Here is a 20,803-nt window from a genome sequence, read left to right as displayed (position 1 = left end):
GACCTGGTCGAAATGACCCGAGCCCAGTCCCCTCATGTCTCGTCTTGTCTTACGTAACATACTGCTAAACTGGAATTAACCAGCATTGAAGATAAACTGGTTATTCGGACAGTGAAAGTGTTACACTTCATTAAGGGTGTACCGATACATGTATTTGTATTGAACCGTTTCGGTACGGGACGTTGGGTTCGGTACAGGGCTGTGCACGGGTGAGTTTGCGTTGCGTGTGTTTACTGTAATTTCTGGACTATAGAGCGCACCTGAATTTTAGCTGCACCCACCAATTTTAAAAAGAAAAAAGAAATTGTGCATAAATAAGCCGCACTTGTCTATAAGCCGCGGGTCTCCATGTTGTAACATGAGATATTTACACAGATGTAAAGATTTTTTAACTTTTAATTAGATACGTACCGTAAATCCTTTTTTTTCCCCCGAAGTGTTACATGTAAATATTGACGCGCACCTCATCCAGCACACGAGGACGGAGTTCCTGCAGGGTGTCCCCAATAAATTGTTGGTTTAAACAACAAGAAAATTAAGGTTTTGCATTTTGTTCCCATACTGTACCGAAAATGAACCGAACCGTGACCTCAAAACCAAGGTACGTATCGAACCGTGATTTTTGAGTATCATTACACCCCTACTATGCATTAAATCCCTGTCGAAAAACAAGATTTTACCACAGGCAGCAAATTTTGGAATCTTTCATACATTGCAGAGCTGGTATCGCTACACTGTTGGGTAACTGGTAGCTCAGTGGAAAAAGTTGTTGGGCAACCAGTATCTAGGCCTGGATCTGCTACCTGCTTGGGTCCTTGGACAAGATATTTCAACTGTATTGTCCTAGTGTGGTATGGTACCAGGCTGAGGAAGTAAGCTGTGTCACACCGGTGTCCCATCCAAGGGATACCCGTGTAACACAGTGAGTTATGGACTCAGCTGCTACATGCTATAGAATACAAGAACCAGCACTGGCAACAGTGGGCCACGGGGCTGATATAGAACTGAATAAAATACAACTGTGCATAACAGGTAGCTAAGTGAGATTGGCGGTGGGATACCAATAAGTAAACCTGGGTTCAATACCCTTTCACACTACCTGTCTGCATCTTTGGACAAGACACTTCACCTGCATTGTCTCAGGCCACCTCGCTGTAAACAGACAACAGTTCTGGCTGGGAAAGTAACCTGCAATGAACTGAAGCCCCATCTCATCGGTTTCATGCTACCATACCCAGGGATGAGCACCGGCCTCAAGACTTATGTAGAACTTACTACTTTTTTTTATACAGCTTTACCAGAAGAGCTTATTAACTTTTTGTTGTTTCACATCAAGACACTAGAACACGTTATTTGAATTGAACCATTTTCCGGTCCGTCCTCCAGAATAGGTAATCTCTGTTTGTACAGGAACTTTTAAGTCTGAACAAATTCTGACTAGTCTCACACAAGCTTAGTTCAGTCCAGGTGGCCATCATCCACTAAAGTACTCTACTGCTAAAGTTTGATTAACACTATATTGCTCTGTTGAGAAGGGTCCGCCACTGTTTTTTGGCTTCTAAAGGAGAGTGCGAAGGAAAACGTCTGCCTCTTCAGCCACAGACTGCTCCTTCCCAAGTGCAGGACCAGCAGACTGTAAAACTCCTTTGTCCCTCAGGCCATCAAACTGGCTACAGTTGTAGCCAGTAAACCATTGCAAGCAGTATTTCTGGTGTTTAGATTTGTGTATTTATATTTACATTTTGCAAATTGTTTTTTACTTTCACTTTTAATACTCTGAGTGATTCTTACCCTGTGTGCTGCTATACAACGCTGCTGGAACCTCAATTTCCCTAAGGGAGTCTTCCCAAGGGAGTAATCAAGTTATTTCAAATCTAATCTAATATCATATCATATCATATAATAGAATCTCTAATCGCTGCTTTTAATGAATGTATTTTTCTCTGTAGTTGTAGTGTGGCACAGTTGCAACCAGGAAACATGCTGCAGGAACAACTTGATTCTTGTTTAGTATAGATCGAGAGAAAATAGTAATTTTTGGTCCAGAATTATCGGGAGTGAAAGAAGGGGTGGATAGATATGAATTATAATTGCTTTTAATGTTAATATAACAACATTATTGTCTTCTATGCTGTGCTTTCTGCTACTATATGTGGTGCTGCCCTCAGTAGCAAAAATTTGAAGAAGGTCCCTAATTTTTCATGAAATATGTAACTGAAGGTGAGAATTGCCACATATGGCTTATTCTACTTTATCACGGAAAATGAATGGCAACAGTGGATTGCATCATATTGCATGTAATTAAAGTGTTTCATAATATACAAATAATGAATGTTTATGGGTTCAATGGTACAAATATTCCATGGGGTGAAAGCTGGAGCATACCATTCAATGAGGCAAAGACTTCGTGTAGTTCCTCAGTCCAGCCAAAAATCACATCAGCTTTTCAGCTTTTCATCTGAACAGCTATTCATGCATCCAGGCAACTTACAGTGGAGTGGATTTGTTTTGTGTGTGCGTGCATGTTTTGTGTGTGTGTGTGTTATAAGAACTAGCACCTTCAGTTATTTCAATCAAATAGTAGTCCCGCTTGTGTCGTTGTCAAGCATGCGTGTGGTGTGCACACGCTCACACAACCAGGACAGCGCTTATGCACACGTGTACTACCAAAAAAAAAGACTGTGTACTTCCAAAGTGCAACGAAAGAAATCACGTCAGAAATTAGTCCAGCTTTTCATTCTAACATTCTTCTAACAGCCTCCAGATTGCTTACAGCACAGTGGATTTGTTTTGTGTGTGTGTGTGTGTGTGTGTGTGTGTGTGTGTGTGTGTGTGTGTGTGTGTGTGTGTGTGTGTGTGTGTGTGTGTGTGTGTGTGTGTGTGTGTGTGTGTGTGTGTGTGTGCGCGCAGAGTGCAACGGTACAAAACGTATGGAACCAAATTTGCACTCTCAATGCAATGCAACATGAATGGGATGAATAATCCATGTCGTGACATACAAAGCACCAATCAAATGACAAGGATCCACTTAGCCGTTATATAATACAATAACATGCTTTTGGAGGGCGGTATGCATTTTCAGAGGCCCGACATTCACGCCCAGTCGCCCAAAATGACAGATAGACAGATGACAGATGAGGGCGAATATCTGTCATTTTGGGCGACTGGGCATGAACAGAGGGACTCAGAAAATGTATACTGTACGACAAATGCATGTTATTTGCATTATTATCACTTTTTACTGAGATACACAACACGTAACGCGTACATAAAAAGTTGGCTCACTTTAACTTTTGTTGTGTCGGCTGGCGCGCGCTGCTCTCCAAATTCGGCAGGGCGTCCTCATCAAGCTGGCTGCTTTAGCTGCTGTTCATTGTCGTACTATCCATGAGAAAATCATCCGGAATATCCATATTGGAACAAAAACACACTTCTCGCCTTTTCATCTTTTCCTCTGCGGACAGTTTTTTTTCCCCCCTCTGCGGACAGTTCTTGGGCTGCGCGCGCTATGACGTCATTTGTTTATGCACAGCGGGCGGGTATAGCCAGATAGCGTCAATGTAAATCTACAATACCGGCCTAGCAACGCCCCGGTAAAGTGATAATAATAAAAAATATCATTCCTCAAACTCATCATAGCCCATGTATCTATAGATATGTATTGGATCATATTATGAGGCAGAGATATACACCACGAGTGAATAGATTTCTTCCAGTATGTTAAAAAAATTTTTTTTTTTTGACTGATTTGAGGACGCTTTAAATGTAAAGCCTGGAAAACTCGACTGACATGGATATAGCTCTTTTGGTTCTGTCTGTATTTCCATTGCCCAAATTCAGCTTTTTGTTGTGATATTTGGATTTTGCCATGCCTCGAGGACAAAATGTTTTTCTGTTACCTTATCATTTTAGTCCATTCTTGTCAGTGCTGCCTGTTCAAAATGTCTGAGTTCCTTTATCGTGAAGGTGTTGGGATTTAGACCTATAGTTGTTGATAAGAAGCTTGAGAATTCATTACAGTCCAACTGAATCACATCAGACACAACTGACACCAGCCTGCAGACCGCTTCACTGATTAAGGACAGTTTCCAATGGCCTTATGTAACTGGCTCTTTACACTGGTATGGTGTTGTTTTTACTTTGAATTTAGAGGAAAGAAGAGACATAAAAGCATACTGTAGCATTTTTCCTACTCAAAGATAAATGCCTAAATTAAATAAAAGCTACCAATATTAGACTGCCCCCCTTTATATATAAAACCACTGATTTACCTTCTTGAATATGGTTGAATAATGTGGAGACGGTATTGAAACATAGTGCATGTGAGGGTTTGAATAGCCATGAAAGTCATGAATAGACATCACATTGTCCAATTAATAACTGCAAAAACACTCGACCCTTCCGTGTGATTGTGACATGTCTTAGATGTTGTAAAGTCATACAGTTATCTACAACACATGTGACTGGTTGCTGATGGAAGTCTCGGTTTAAATTCAGTCAACTGTTCTAAACCTCCCCTATGGTTTTGATGAAAGAAAAAGTAATGTCTGTCAGGTGAACTAATGGGAATACGCATTTTGTAATTTGCTCAAAGGGAATGGTAAATTGAAAAGAGTTTGCAACCTTTTAACACACTCACAGACAGTAGGACTGACAGTCAAGCTCCATTATCTGACAGCTGTAGAGGTTAAAAATAACTGTGCTTGCAGCAAATTAGATGTATCATTTGGCTTCTAAGTGAGAGATGAATCTTTGTGTGGATGCTCCTGCCATGCCGTGACACCGGAGCAATATATCAGACTGTGTTTGCCTGTCTTTCTCATAAACTCCAAATGAAATTGTAAACAGATGAAGCAATTTTACACCAAATGTATTCTCTCCGAGTCAGTCCGACGCTACAGTGAGAAGCCCAGACACTATAGACGTGTACCTTACTGGCCCGTGCACACTCAAGCCATAGTACATAACTCATCATTTGGCTGCCTATAGAGTTATCGCTATCACTCACAACCAATCTTCCCAGTGTTTTATATGTTACTTTTGTATCTGACCATAAATCTAATGTTATTGCACATATGCAGCGAGCAATTCTGAAGATCCAGCTGCCTGTTATTTCAAGCATGAACGCAGGTCTGTGCGTGTTGCACACAAACAATCGCACAAACCTACGTGAATCTTGATTCATCTTGTCAAATTTTCTCTGCTATTTAATCGTGCCTCACGCGTCTATGCATGTGTATTATGTCAGGTGTCAGAAGGTGAGGTGTCAGTTCCCATTTAGCTTCCTATAGAGAGTGTAACTGTGGGATCCTTGTTACAGTAAGGTAAGTAAAGAGATTTCCACAGGAGGATTAGGTGACAGTCAAGGTGTAGCATTTCCTCTAAATACCTAACAACATAATTGTTAATTCATAGCTGTTTAATCACTTACTTGAGTAAGTGCAGGAAGGATGATCTCTTCTATTTCCGTCCGTAAGGCCCCCGCTCTCATTTTGTCACTAACTGTGTGTAGTTGCACTAAGGATATGCCATATCATATCTTTATTGGAATATCCGTAGAATCTCTCCCAGTGGAAAGAATTTGTCATCCCATGAGATTAATGATATAGTTGATGATGTGCTTACATGGACAGCACACATACAGAATCAAAAAAGCATGGTGGAAGGTGGAGTTCAAACCTTAAGCGAGGAAGAAGAGTTAAGCTGGACATTCACTACGTGATGATGTGGTTTTCGCTGTTTCGCAGTTGTGAACCTCGCGCTGTCTCGCAGTCCGTAACTTACACAAGAGGTCGGTTTCAGCAGAGATCAGGTTTAGGGCACAGTGTAAACACACCTCGTGAAATATGGACAACAAGACAACATCAGTGCATGGCAGAAGTCCATCACAGGCGCTACACCTCCTCTAGATAACCCTCTCAACTTCATCATCATAATCACCCGTGAACTCGCGGGATCAACGCCATCCACATCCTCGCTAGCCATTGTTTACATGCGCTGTGAGATGCCGGAATTCTGCTGCCACCGCGGTGCATTCTGGGAAGCGCAGTGAGCCACCAGGAGGACTATGGGAAATGTTAAAGTACTGATTTGCCATATCATAGATGTACCACTGTAACATAGAAGCATATTGCAGAAGAACCTATCTTGGACTTATCTTGTTCATCCCTATCTGCTCCATGCAGTGGAGAGAAGAAGGCAGGCGTTGCGCAACAGCTTACGGTCACATCTCTGGTCTGGGAAAACACATGCTGTATCATGAGGTCATATTTTATGATATTTAGCAGCGGAAATGCTACTGTGTGTGCAAAGATACAATTCATTTGCACAGTCGGATTCATTTGTCTCCACATTTGATTGGTAGATGTACTGTGCCAAGTTGAATGTGCAGAGCACATGCAGAGGTCTTTGCTACACCCTGGCAAAATTATTTAATTATTTATCATGTGTGCATGACTTATATCTTATGCACATGCAGTAGCATTTCAAGCACTACGAGGTCTATTAGAAAAGTATCCGACCTTATTATTTTTTTCAAAAACCATATGGATTTGAATCATGTGTGATTGCGTCAGACAAGCTTGAACTCTCGTGCGCATGCGTGAGTTTTTCCACGCTCCAGTAGCGAATCCATCGTGACGCGCGAAGCCTCCGCTCGGCTTTCCATGACAAAATCTCTGGTTAAAAGTGAAATCTGCGGGAAAATGGTTGATGTCCAGCTCTTGTGATAACCAGAGAAAGTGCACACGACGATCCGGCTCCACAGAGCCTGCCGTTTGAAATGATCCGGTGGTTTGTGGCTCTCGATGGCGGCACGGAGCGCGGCGCACCGAGCGTCCTTAAAGCTGTCCTTAAAGCTATAGTAACAGTCCTTATTCTCTGTGAAGCCCATAAAATTTTCACCGAAAGCCAGATAAATTTTTCGAATGGTTTCCAGCTGCCAGTCGCTAACAGTTTCTGAAAAAATTCTGATGGAAAAAAGCCCAAATCATTCCGCCATTTCCTGACAATGAAAATCCGCCGAGGGGGTGGACCATGCCTCACTCAAAGCCTGCTTGAGTGAGGAGTGGTCAAAGGTGAATGACGCAACCGACAGGCTTGGAAAAACTCACGCATGCGCACGAGGGTTCAAGCTTGTCTGACGCAATCACACGTGATTCAAATCCATATGGTTTTTGAAAAAAATAATAAGGTCGGATACTTTTCTAATAGACCTCGTATGTTTTGATTTTTTTTGTTTCTTTGTTTCTATTTTGTCCTTGATATGGCCACTCCAGAGTTCCATTGGTGTGCTGTGGATGCCTGTTTGTGCATGTTTGTGTGTGTGCGAGCATGCGCACATGCACTCCTGCGGATCCCCTCTGTGCCTCTCTGCCTGTAATAACATGTATGATAAATGGTACAATGTTTGTATTATCATTTATATCATTATTACAAAAAACACCATACCATAAAATATTGTGATATAATTCAATCAGCGATCCCTAAACTGCACTCACTCCTACGTTTTGAGCTTCAAGTTTCCATGTTACGGTGCTGACTCAGTCTTCTTGACATAATTTATTTCATCCTTTTTAACTGGTAAGTCCTGATGTGCAACAAGGATAAATGCTGTAGATTGATGGTACCCAAGCCAACCCTATTGTTCCCATGCTGTGCATCACTGACACACGAGACTCGTGTCTCTCATTAAAGAAAATAAATGCTTCAGGCATCTTCCCTGCAAAAGTTTGTGTGTGCTCCTGTGTGTGTGGGAAGCTATCTTGCTTGTGTTGATTCTCTATAATCTCCCCTTTCCTTGCACAATGGATTTAGCCTGGCCTTGAATGGGAGGAGGTACAAATTGCCACTGAGTCTAAACAGCAGAGCATTCACCCTGCTGACAGAGCCCTGGATGTGTGATTACATTAAACAAAGGGGCAAAACCATTGGTTATTTAATTAACTTTCAATTATTGCTCGGAAAAGCCAGGATCACAGCTGCACGCGCAGCCATTATTGAAGCACCTTTGTGTCACCCCCCCTGGGTAATCCCCATTACTTCCTATATGATGCATCTAACCCACTAAAGAGATCTTCTCCTAGGACTGGAGAAATACTGAAAGTGGCTCTCTCCACCTTCCCAGGCACCAGGCTATGCATCTAAATTTTAGGAAGCTTGTGTTAACTCTATTTGGATTCTACTGGAGTGGCTTAAGGATTCTTTCCTGCAAACCCACAGGAATCTCACAAACATAAAAGAGGAGACTGTTTGCATCCATGCTACACACATAACAGCCAGTTCCAAATCAAGTGTAATTTTGCACAACCAGCTATAAGGGAGAGTGCAGGCTTTGATGTACAAATCCACTTTTCAGGCGGGATTAGCACCCCAAAGGTTAGCAGTTGCTAATTACAGGAGATTGGTTCTACATATCTAACCAGGCAAGAAGGCAGCGTTAATAACTGCCAGTGTTCATCAGGAAGAAGGATAAGTGGCACTGACAAGTGCACATATAGTGGATACCACGTAATGTTCTTCTGCCTGTTCTATTGTCTTAGCATACAAAATATCTTGTGAGTTGCATGAGTTTTAATGTGCATTTTTGAATGCCAGTTTGTGCAATGATCTAAACTGACCTCTCAGATATTCTTTCCGTGTCTCTTAACTGCAGCGATTTCTCTTTTACTCTGTGCAGTGCTGCATTACCATAATCCCTGGTTCCCTTCCACAAACCACCACTGGCTAATTGAATCTATTATTTTTGCCTCAAGCTGGAAAGATGCAACAAAATGCAATGCATTGAAGGGAATGAAAGTGGAGATAAGATGCACATTTTGTTTGTAATAGCCTGTTTTTACAAGACTTTTCACCACATGGAAGATTTTAACTGTGCTTGACCTTTAATAGACTCAGTATCATGAACTTAAAATAAATTTCTTCAGATTCCCCCTCCGTGTGTCAAGTCCTCAGACCTACGATGGCAGAACTGGCCGGTGTGGCCTCTTGTTTTTATATGGCCCTAAATTAAAAATGTCCGAGCCAAGTCAGACACTTGCTGTGCCGCGGGAAACCCTTTTTCATCTTCTAATGAATGTGCCTGAGGGGCTCCCACAGGGGGCTCCACTTCACCCCTCATTAGGCAGGGTGCTGCCTCTCTCTTCATGCTGAGGAGCAACCTCCTGGAGAGGGGCCTCCCACTTCATCTCTACGTCCTGAGCTCCTCCAACCTGCATGAGTGGACTATACGCTTTTGTCTCTCTCTCTCTCTCTCTATCAGGGATGAGGGGACACCCCATGCCCATAATGTGATTTAAATGACTTTGTTTGCTCTATTCTCATTGTGATTTATTATCGTACACGCATCTAATATCATTCTAGGCTTCTAGTTGATGGTCCTTTTCCAAATAATTCAAACAATAGTTACAGCTGTAAATATTGATTATTTTCATTTTCATTGAGAATTCTACTTATTATATTTAAAATTACTAGCAGAGTTACCTGACTTGGACTGAGTGAAGAGTAGCTACCAAGTTTTAAGAGGTTTTCATTAAAACAAAAAGCAAACAAACAAATAGATAAATTTAAGGACACTTGGAATCAGCTCATCCACATGGTGAATTATAGGTTATAAATAAACCACAGTACTGCCAGCATAATCCTAGGCGTGTAGTGGTCAAGCGGTTAGTACGTTTGCTTGGTTCCTGGTTCAAGACCACTCCTCTCTGTTCTCCATGTAATATGTAAATGCATCTGGAAGGGCAGGTACATCTATATTGGACTTGCTGTGGCAACTGGAAGGAAGAAGGTGAAAGAATTTTTACTCCCAGAGTGCTCTTGCTCAGTCTTAAAAGTGCTCCATTTTGTGCTGTTTCCAGATAGTGAAGATATTTATTGTTTGTTTTGATTATCTTATTTTTCACAATCTGTATTGTATTGACTTAGAATAATTAATGCCATGATTCCACACACTCCGATGCAGTAGGTGGCAGTAAGTACCTCTAAAGCTGGTTTGCAATCTGCCATTAAACACAAAGAAAAAGTTGTTTTTATTATTATTTATTCAGCGTCTGAAAGCAGTGATTCATAATGGAGTTCATGTGTCTTGAAAATATCTTCTTTTAGAAGTCCCTTTCATCACATAGTGATGGCAACGGCTAATGTTGGGGAATGACTCCTTTGTCAGCATTTTATTACAAATATCTTTAATCAAATGGTTTCTTGTGTTTTTCACTGGTCTGATGGATTCATCAAAGAGGCGTGTGCTGCAGTTTTTTCATTGACTGAGTTGGTGCCTACGCACACAGAAAGCCACGATGTTGACAGTGGTACTTTCACTGTGGACACGGACACATGGACACAGACACATATGCAGAGCCACACGTGAGGTCGTTATGGTATAGATTTGAGTCATAATACAACATTGTAGTTTATACTAAAGGGAGATGTATAAAATTAAAATGAAACTCAGTAATGCCAGAGCAGCCCGGTGTCGTCGACCGAACGGTCTGCCCTATCTTCACTGCGCGTGCATCATTTGAGAGCATCAGCAGCAATTCCACAATTATCGCCTTGTTTCTGCCAGTGAAAACATTACCTCCTTGGTGGAGGTATTAAAATGCAATGCATGAATTTCTGCAGAAAACTTTTTTTTCCTTCTTGAACAAAATTAGGAAAATCCCAAGATGAATCAATTGAAAGCACAGGATAGGCTCCAAACTAAAGTGCAACCTTGTTGCTTCACAAATGCATCACTTCTGGGCAGGCTTTAAATTTGAAAGTCCTTTTCTGTAATTTAGCAGTAGAGTAGCACAGGATTTGATTGATGGGTCAGTGGCTCTATCCGGTTTTGTTTAGCTATGGCAACAGACATGCTTTCCCATGTGTTAAGCTCCACAAAATGATCTTTCAATCTTTCTGCAGTTAGCTTTTACAAATTTAGCAACATCACACAAGTTAATCAAAGGAGCTGGTTTGTTGTGATCCTGAAATAACAATTTTAAAATTCTGTCCAAATTCAAATAAAATAATATGCTTATAGGTGACTTGGAAACTTTAAATTTTCCGTGAATGTCTGGTTGTCTATTTGTGGTCCTGCAACAGACTGGCGTCCTGTCCAGGGTGTACCCTGCCTCGCACCCTATTACTGCTGGGATAGGCTCCAGCTCCCCACGACCCAATCTTGGATAAGCAGTTGAAGATGTGTGTGTGTGTGTGTGTGTGTGTGTGTGTGTGTGTGTGTGTGTGTGTGTGTGTGTGTGTGTGTGTGTGTGTGTGTGTGTGTGTGTGTGTATTTGCCTAAATGTTTCACAGTTTTTATCATAGCTGTTAAACCTGGTAAAGTCTGAAGTTGAAGCTGACTCTGTTTCCTGACATTTTAAAAGTTTTTCTGTCAGCTGGTACAAAGTACATGACCCATTTCTCATATGTTTTGGTTCTGCACTTTCACTGAACATTGTGCATTAGGTCATAATGGATTAACAAAATGTCATTGTTTGACACAATGCTGAAATATAATTTTTCACTTTTGCTGAGAGCACAAGCTAACTGCTAGCATTAGCCCCCATCACTTCTTGAATGACTCATGAAGCTGACGTATTTAACTATATATTTTTTTTTTTTTTTTTTTTTTTACATATTTTTCATGTAGAGGGGCCAGCAGGTGTGAGAGTTCAGTTGCTTGAGTGGTTTGAAAACTTTCTTCAGATGTTCTGATCTGTTTTACTTTCATCTTCTGCCATCATCCACCACATGGTGCATCAGTGAATTTATCTGTGTGTTCCCTGCTCTCGAGGGTAACAGTGCTTTGGATAAAATGTGGAGTCGGGTTACAAACTATGCCCTGATCATTTTTACTCAACTGACAAGAGGAGTTCTTTCAGCACAACAGATCTTATTGTTTCAGATGACATAATAATTCTGCTGACTCACAATGTGTAGGCTGTACTAGGCTTCGTGGGAAGGGGGGGTGGGGTGCTTTCTGTGTGGATTTTGCATGTTCTTTTTGTGTCTGTGTGGGTCTTCTCTGGGACCCATCACAGTCCAAACACATGCTTTTTATCTGCTGACAAAATTATGTATCTGTGTGAATGTGAATGAGTGTTGTGTTTATGTGTGTTTATCCTGATTGGCCATCATCCAGTCCAGGATGCTTTCCACCTCTTGCCCCATTGCAGTCCTCAACACAGTTATCATATACAACTAAGGGATTGATGCAGCAGGGAACCTGTTGACAAGGTAATCACAGATCACAATCAATGAGATCTCCATTGCTTCCTTCTTCATGTCTTTAGAGCAGGTGACTCTTTAAGATATGAGTTGGATTACTAACATATAGACTGAGGTTCGATTCCAGGTGTGTGTTTTAGGCTACCTGTCTGTGTCCTTAAATAAGACACTTCTCCCAGTCCACCCAGCTTTAAATGGTTACCAACCTTGGCTGGGGAAGTAATCTCCAATGGAGTGGTGTTCCATTGTCATCTGTGCCACCTACTGTGGTATGCAGGAGTAAGCATAAACAGGGTGGACCTCAGGGCCTATATAGGACTTATTTCTTCTTCCTCTTTCTTCACTGCAGTCTCTCAATGCTTTATGTGATCTGAGCAATCCCTCAGTGGCAAGGAAGACTCTTGACCAATTCCTGTATGGGATGGTGGACAAGGAGATGACTGAACAGGCCCAGGCTTGACACATACTACTTCTGACATACATCCAAGGTCGATCTTGAGATGCCTGTGCATGGGTTTGTTTAGCAATGGAATGTCACGTCACGCCAACAAACACACAGAGGCAGCTCCGATTTTTCACAAATGGCATGTAATTCCTCCTTTGTGTGCTAGTCGGCTTCAATCGTGCTTTGTGTGAAGGGGCCCTTAGGAAGCTTTAACATGTTAATCCCAACAAGTAGCATCAAACCTTCCCATTAACAGAATAAGTAGACAATTATTTATCTTTATAGTTGTCTCAGAATCCTTTGCTCTTTGGGAGTTCAAATTTCTCCCTAAGACATTTGAGAAGCAAAAATCATGCGGGCACATTTTTAATTTAAAATTGCAGAAGGGAAGCTGCTTTTTGATATGCAAAAGCTGCTGTTTAGTTCACACTGGTGTATTTTGTCAGTTATGCCACAATGCCGCTACATGCCTATTTCTAATTTGACATAATTACTAATTCTGTCTTTATTAATTTAAGGAAATGAAGAACGTATGTAGACGAGGTTGCATGTTATAATATCAACAATGCTTTCTATTTGTGGTTCCCCTGTTCTACAACAAAATGTGATGCGGACACACGGTCAGAGCTGTGCGCACATTTACACACATTTGTAAGTCTAAGTACAAATTCTGGTACTTTGTGTAGAAATGTTTGTGGGTACAGTTTAAGCACAACTGAAATGAAAATGAGGGCCCAGGTGAGAAAAGATGCTAACTTATGCTAACAGGCTGAAAATTGTTTACACTCTGGATTTCTTCTGTGCTGTGTTTTCTGGTACTGTATGTCAATGCCCACAGTGGTGATGTGGAATATGGAAGTGGGCAGTCATGCAACCACCTGCATAAATCAGTCAAGATTGTGCCAGCGTTTAGCATCGGTGTAGTCTACCCAGACCTTTGGATGTCACCTCCTCATCCTGTGCCCAAAAACCCACTCTAATGTGGAAAATTTGGCAGTTTCCTGACATTAATGAAGCAATAAAGCACAGACAATGACTGAGTGTTCTGAGGCAGTATGAAAGGAAAGAGGGATATTCTTGCTGTCAGCTGGCACCAAGAACCTTTGCATGGCAATGGAACCCGCTGAAGAGCTGATTGTTATTTCAGGGCTTTTGGGACGTGTTTATGCAATCATTAATCTTGGCACTTGATTATTTGCCTGGGATTAGAGCACTGTGGCTCACTCGTCTGCAGTTTGGGAGTCTGGTTCACCAAAAGGTAGCAGCGAGCACTCAGGTTTTCTACTGCAGTCAAAGCATGCATGGAGGAAAGCATGCTTTGTGCATGGCTGCTTAATCCTGCCATGTTAAACAAAACCAGCCCATGTTTGTAGGTCTATGAAATCAGCAGTGCACGGGGTGGGGAAAGGCAAGGACAGGGGTGGAGGGGCGTGAGGTGCCTCACATGCTGTAAGCAGTCTGTGAACTCTGTGTGGCACAGAGATGCTTTGTGCACCTCAACCATCTAGAAATGCCTTTCTTACAGTCTGCTGAAAGAGAGGTAGCGTATACACTTACTGTCCGCTTCTTGGCATAAATTCAACAAGTTGGGGGACGCATTCCTCTGAGATTCTGGTCCATATTGACATGATGGCATCACACAGTTGCAACAACATTACATCACCACCACCAGCCTGAAATGTTGACACAAGGCAGGATGGAGCCATGCTTTCAAGCTGTTGATGCCAAATCCCGGGCCAACCATCTGAAGGTTATAGCAGAAAACGAGATTCACTTTTCAATCCTTCCACTTTGGTTTCCTGTTCTTCACTGCTAGGAATTGCACCCAGTGTGGTCTTCCACTGCTGTTGCCCAGCTGCCTCAAGGTTTAGCATGTCATGAGTTCAGTGATTTTCTTTAGTATAACTAGCTTGGAAGGAGTGGTTCTATAAGTTAGTGAGACCTGACTATCAACTCCAAGCAGTCTGGCCAACCACAGTGGTTTTCCCACGAGATGCTTCATCTTTTTTTTGACCAATTCCTCTCGACGCTTGAGATGGATTTGCATGAAAATCCCAGTAGATCAGCCATTTCTGAATAATTCATGCCAGGTTCGAAGTAACTTCTCCATTCTGATGCTTAGTTTGAACTTTATCAGGTATTCTTGACCAGCAGTGGGCACCTCGGCAGGTGATTTCACAGATGATCAGGACTTAAGTTGAGGGAAGGAGCACATCAGTATAAACACCTGCTGAGGCAATCGGTTGCAAGGAAAACCTGCACGTTTTTGGCCCATGTTGCACACCCCTGCTCCTGGTCGATGTGCCTTAATGGATTGACATTTTGCCACATGATTTGCTTGAATAAGCAATTGAACTTAACATAGTGGTAAGTGAGTGTATATGTTCAAAAGATGTGTTTGATTACTCTAAATGTAGGGAACAAAAGTAGCCTATAAATCTCTGCTTGAACCAAATAGTTATTAGATATAATCACCAAACATGGCAGTACCCATTTTTCACCTGTAAATGTAGCTTTATTGTAATAGTCTGGAAAGTATGGTATTTTTATATAGCCATGTACTGGAAACAAAACAAGCCATTCAAGTCAAATCAAATCAAATCAAATCAATTTTATTTATATAGCGCCAAATCACAACAAACAGTTGCCCCAAGGCGCTTTATATTGTAAGGCAAAGCCATACAATAATTACGGAAAAACCCCAACGGTCAAAACGACCCCCTGTGAGCAAGCACTTAGCGACAGTGGGAAGGAAAAACTCCCTTTTAACAGGAAGAAACCTCCAGCAGAACCAGGCTCAGGGAGGGGCAGTCTTCTGCTGGGACTGGTTGGGGCTGAGGGAGAGAATCAGGAAAAAGACATGCTGTGGAGGGGAGCAGAGATCGATCACTAATGATTAAATGCAGAGTGGTGCATACAGAGCAAAAAGAGAAAGAAACACTCAGTGCATCATGGGAACCCCCCAGCAGTCTAAGTCTATAGCAGCTTAACTAAGGGATGGTTCAGGGTCACCTGATCCAGCCCTAACTATACGTTTTAGCAAAAAGGAAAGTTTTAAGCCTAATCTTAAAAGTAGAGAGGGTGTCTGTCTCCCTGATCTGAATTGGGAGCTGGTTGCAGAGGAGAGGAGCCTGAAAGCTGAAGGCTCTGCCTCCCATTCTACTCTTAAAAACCCTAGGAACTACAAGTAAGCCTGCAGTCTGAGAGCGAAGCGCTCTATTGGGGTGATATGGTACTACGAGGTCCCTAAGATAAGATGGGACCTGATTATTCAAAACCTTATAAGTATGAAGAAGAATTTTAAATTCTATTCTAGAATTAACAGGAAGCCAATGAAGAGAGGCCAATATGGGTGAGATATGCTCTCTCCTTCTAGTCCCTGTTAGCACTCTAGCTGCAGCATTTTGAATTAACTGAAGGCTTTTGAGGAAACTTTTAGAACAACCTGATAATAATGAATTACAATAGTCCAGCCTAGAGGAAATAAATGCATGAATTAGTTTTTCAGCATCACTCTGAGACAAGACCTTTCTAATTTTAGAGATATTGCGCAAATGCAAAAAAGCAGTCCTACATATTTGTTTAATATGCGCATTGAATGACATATCCTGATCAAAAATGACTCCAAGATTTCTCACAGTATTACTAGAGGTCAGGGTAATGCCATCCAGAGTAAGGATCTGGTTAGACACCATGTTTCTAAGATTTGTGGGGCCAAGTACAATAACTTCAGTTTTATCTGAGTTTAAAAGCAGGAAATTAGAGGTCATCCATGTCTTTATGTCTGTAAGACAATCCTGCAGTTTAGCAGTCTCACAGAAGCTAAACTGAATAAATAGATTTATTTTTTAAGATGGCTCGCAAATTTTATTGCAAGTTAATGTTTTATATGGTCACAATAATTAATTTTCACCTTATTCTTTTGGCACGTTTAGTATTATTGTGGATAAATGATGCACATTTAAAGCGTTCACAGTCACTTATTAAGGCACTAATAGCTAAGGGCTATTAGTGCTCATTATAATTTGTTTTCTGCATTTGGAAGAGAATGCTGGGAAATCTTTAAAGGCCAGATAGCAGCACTGAGTGCATGTACGTGCACCCATACATTAATAAGGCAATATGTGGAATAAGGAAAGTGGTGTCTGTAAAAACACCAAGCCCCAAACAAGTAGTCTGTCTGAGAAAGCTCGGTGACACCGGTGATCTGTGGAAAGGTTGGGTGCCTCCAGTTTCAGCTCTATCAGACTTTGGATCTTTGAGCAGCAAGATTCAGTATCCCAGCTAATGTAACAAGGCTCATTTGTCTCAATCACACGTCCCTGGAAGTATCGGCTAGCCACTGATGTCATTCATCTTCGCCGTCCTTGCCTGCTCTTTCTCAGCTGATGAAAATCCAAGACCTTCAAGGGGAATGGCACAGATGCTGTAAAAAGCGCTCATCAACCCAGTGGTAAAAACCACCGAGTACCAGAGGAGAACTCACAGTCAAAGTGTGAGAAAATAACAGCATGTGTCATGTTTCAGTGACTTTAAATACATGTCAGTCATTCTGCATACTGTGATCTGAGCACAGTCACAATCAATTTTAGGGTCCTGCCACATTTAGCTTGTTTACTTGTCTGTATGCCTGGCATTCACGCTACAGAATTCAATCTTTGTCTCATCAGACCAGAGAATGTTGTTTCTCATGGTCTGAGAGTCCTTCAGGTGCCTTTTGGCAAACTCCAGGTGGGCTGCCATGTGCCTTTTGCAAAGGAGTGGCTTCCAACTGGCCACTCTACCATACAGGTCTGATTGATGGATTGCTGCAGAGATGGTTGTGCTTCTGGAAGGTTCTCCTCTCTCGACAGAGGAATGTTAGAGCTCTGACAGTGTGACCATTGGGTTCTTGTGTTCTTAGACAGGCAGCCAGGTCTAGGAAGAGTCCTGGTCGGTCTGAACTTCTTCCATTAATGGATGATGGAGGCTAATGTGTTATTGGGACCTTCAAAGCAGCAGAAATTTTTTCTGTTCCCTTTTGTGCCTTGAGACAGTCCTGATTCTGAGGTCTACAGACAGTTCCTTTGACTTCATGCTTGGTTTGTGCTCTGACATGCACTGTCAACTGTGGGACCTTATATGTAGACAGGTGTGTGCCTTTCCATATCACGTCCAAGCAACTGAATTTACCCCAGATGGACTCCAGTTAAGCTGTTGAAACATCTCAAGGGTGATCCGTGGAAACAGGATGGACCTGAGCTCAGTTTTGAGATTCATGGCAAAGATTGTGAATACTTATGTACATGTGATTTCTTAGTTTTTTATTTTTAATAAATTTTAAAAATCTTAAAAACTTTTTCACATTGTCATTATGGGGTATTGTGTGTAGACTTTTGGGGGAAAACATTAATTTCATCCATTTTGGAATAAGACTGTAACATTAAAAAATGTGGAAAAAGTGCAGCGCTGTGAATACTTTCTGGGTGAATGGTACCAAAATGCTAAGAGAAATGCCATGTGGCTAAACGAATTTGGCTGCTTTCAGCCACAGTAGCTAAAAATAGAACAACTGACAAACCTTTAATGAGCAGCGCCTGTAGTTCCTTCAGGTTTCAGTCATTATCAGAATAGTCTTCAAACTGTTAGTATTATTAAGTTATATATTGTGATAAATCTTTATTTCAATCAATATGGAAAACATGCCGTGATAATATCTTTTAGGACATCATACATATCATAAGTTACAGGTTGTTCCTAAATAAAATATCATCATTTTACTCCTTATGAGAATAATGCTGTCAGACTGTAACTGCAGCTCAATCCACTGAGGTCCATCAACTTATTCCTGACTAACGGGAGAGTGTCATTATTTGGCAGAAAGGGACAGTTCATTGCTGATGCACATTAACAGCTTTAATGTTATTATATGATTACCTGCAGTTTTGTCATCTGTGGAATCCCCAATGTGGAGCTCTATTGCAGCACAAGTTTAAAACAAGATGTGTCATGTTTTAAAAGACAGCTGGGGATGGAACTGGACAAATGTTTACAGTGTGGAACATTCTTATTTGGAGTATGCTGCATAATGAGTAAATGTTCAAACAGCACATTGCAAATGATGTGCAACATTTGTTAAATTTGATGTCAGCTTCAGTGGAAACGTTTGCCATAAAAGGAGGCTTATCCTCTTCAATGGAGCAAATCAAGATCATGATTACTGTCTGGTTTGCGCAGGCAGACTGCATAGTGTGGAAACATGTTTTCCTAAAGAGACCGCAAAGGGACAATTACTGTCAGCTGAACTATTCAGCCTGCTCTCTGTGTGTGTTCTGGCTGCGTGCCTCTGACCCACTGACCCTGAGCAGCAGCGTGAGATGGGACCTCCAGCCTCCCTTCTACTTTACCCCTCTTACCCCCTTCCACTCCCCTCGGTAGCCACAATAACTGAGGGCTGCACAAAACATGGAATCTGCAAATACTTTCTCACCCCTCTGGCAGAGAGACCACATACGCAATTGTGTGGATGTAACTTTTTATTTCTTTGTGTGAAACTGTAAAAAAAAAAAAAAAAAGAACCTATTCAAAAACCCACAGTAGAATCCTGGTTGTCTTACAGAAATGCATACTAATGTAGCAATTATAGCAGGAAAGAAGTTACACTGTGTTGCACTAACAAATTCCCCGGTGCAATGGAACAAGGCGCTTTGTTGTTATGTAAAGGTTTCTGCGTGTAATTGCTCTGGATGTTTTGAAGGATTCATTATTTATATATTCCTGTGCATTTCTAAAGGAGCCTACAAGGCTACTGTCCCTGCTGGGAGACAGGGGCTGAGAGGTGCTTAACTAAGGTACTGTACCACAATATAAGCCTAAACCATTGGCAGCTTAGTTCAAGTGGTCAAACTAAAGGCTCAAAAGCATCACATGATCCTCCACTCAGTCTTAGAATTCAAACGCCTGTGCAGCAGCTTCAGTCAGTCAGTCAGTCAGTTATTCGGTCCTGTGTGATTTCAGCCTCAGTGATCTCAGTTTTTTCGTGCACATCAGTGCCTTGCTGCACAGTGTATGAGTAAAGAAAACAATGCACAGACAAAGACTTAGAATCCAGAGTTTCTGCCTCCCTTCAAGCATGTGTGTCATTATAATAGCAAATGAACTGCATTTTATTTAATAGTCAATAAAACGATAAATGCAACACTTTTGTTTCTGCACCCATTTTTATCTTTGAAGTAAATGATCTAAGGTTTATTCTATGTACAAAAAAAAGGCTTACTGCCATCCAATTTTGCTCATAAAGTTGTTAAAATCCATGTTAGTGATTTCTTTGTCTATACCAAATTAATCCAACTACCTGACATCAAGATGATGATTAAACAGCATGATTACTGCACAGATGTGGCTTGGACTGGTTACAATGAAAGCCCACTCTAAAATCTGCAGTAGAGCTTGATAATAACGGATTATTAACTGAGCGTGAGGTCTGTATGAAAAACATCAAGGTCTGATATTCCCAAACAACCTGCAGAAGTGAGGTTAATAATTTGTTTATTATATATATATATATATATATATATATATATATATATATATATATATATATATATATATATATATATATATATATAAACACGTAAACCCACAGAATCTCCCAAATATGAAAGCTGCTGATGGTTTGGGCTCATAGTCCAACTTGTTCGCTTCACCTCCATGAAGAACTTGCTAACAGATTGTCCGGTTGTTAGCTGGTAAGCTTTCAATCTGTGTTTTTCCCGATGCTCTTTAGATACTTATGGATTATGTTCATGTCCGACTTGGGTTTTCTAATCATGTTTTTAGCTTTCTGGTTTGAAACAAATATGATACGCGATCTGGAGCAATTGTCATGGTAATGGTCTGATATTATCAGTTATCAAGTTGTTCACCAATGAATATGGCATTATACATGGTGTAAAAAGCCATATTCATTGGTAAAACAACTTGATAATGATTTTATCATATACAGTGGTCCCTCGTTTATCGCGGGAGTTACGTTCTACAAATAACCCGCGATAGGTGAAATCCGCAAAGTAGTCAGCGTTATTTTTTACAATTATTATAAATGTTTTAAGGCTGTAAAACCCCTCACTACACACTTTATACACTTTTCTCAAACAGGCATTAACATTTTCT

The 20,803-nt window shown here is 41.2% G+C and overlaps 1 protein-coding gene and 1 long non-coding RNA gene across 3 annotated transcripts in view; one reads left to right on the top strand and one right to left on the bottom strand.

Annotated features, from left to right (window-relative positions):
• The window catches only part of roraa (RAR-related orphan receptor A, paralog a), a 564,142-nt gene that overhangs the window by 509,156 nt on the left and 34,183 nt on the right, over positions 1 to 20,803 (top strand). The window lies entirely within an intron of this gene.
• LOC117515768 lies at positions 536 to 18,902 on the bottom strand. Its single transcript, XR_004562221.1, has 3 exons — positions 18,891 to 18,902; positions 9,574 to 9,583; positions 536 to 643 (listed from the first exon to the last, which is right to left on the bottom strand). It is a non-coding gene; the product is annotated as an uncharacterized LOC117515768 (long non-coding RNA).

The sequence above is a fragment of the Thalassophryne amazonica genome, chromosome 8 (genome assembly GCF_902500255.1).
Source record: "Thalassophryne amazonica chromosome 8, fThaAma1.1, whole genome shotgun sequence".
Lineage (NCBI taxonomy): Eukaryota > Metazoa > Chordata > Actinopteri > Batrachoidiformes > Batrachoididae > Thalassophryne > Thalassophryne amazonica.
Note: the sequence above shows the minus strand (reverse complement) of the source record. Positions and strands in the feature narration are given on the sequence as shown.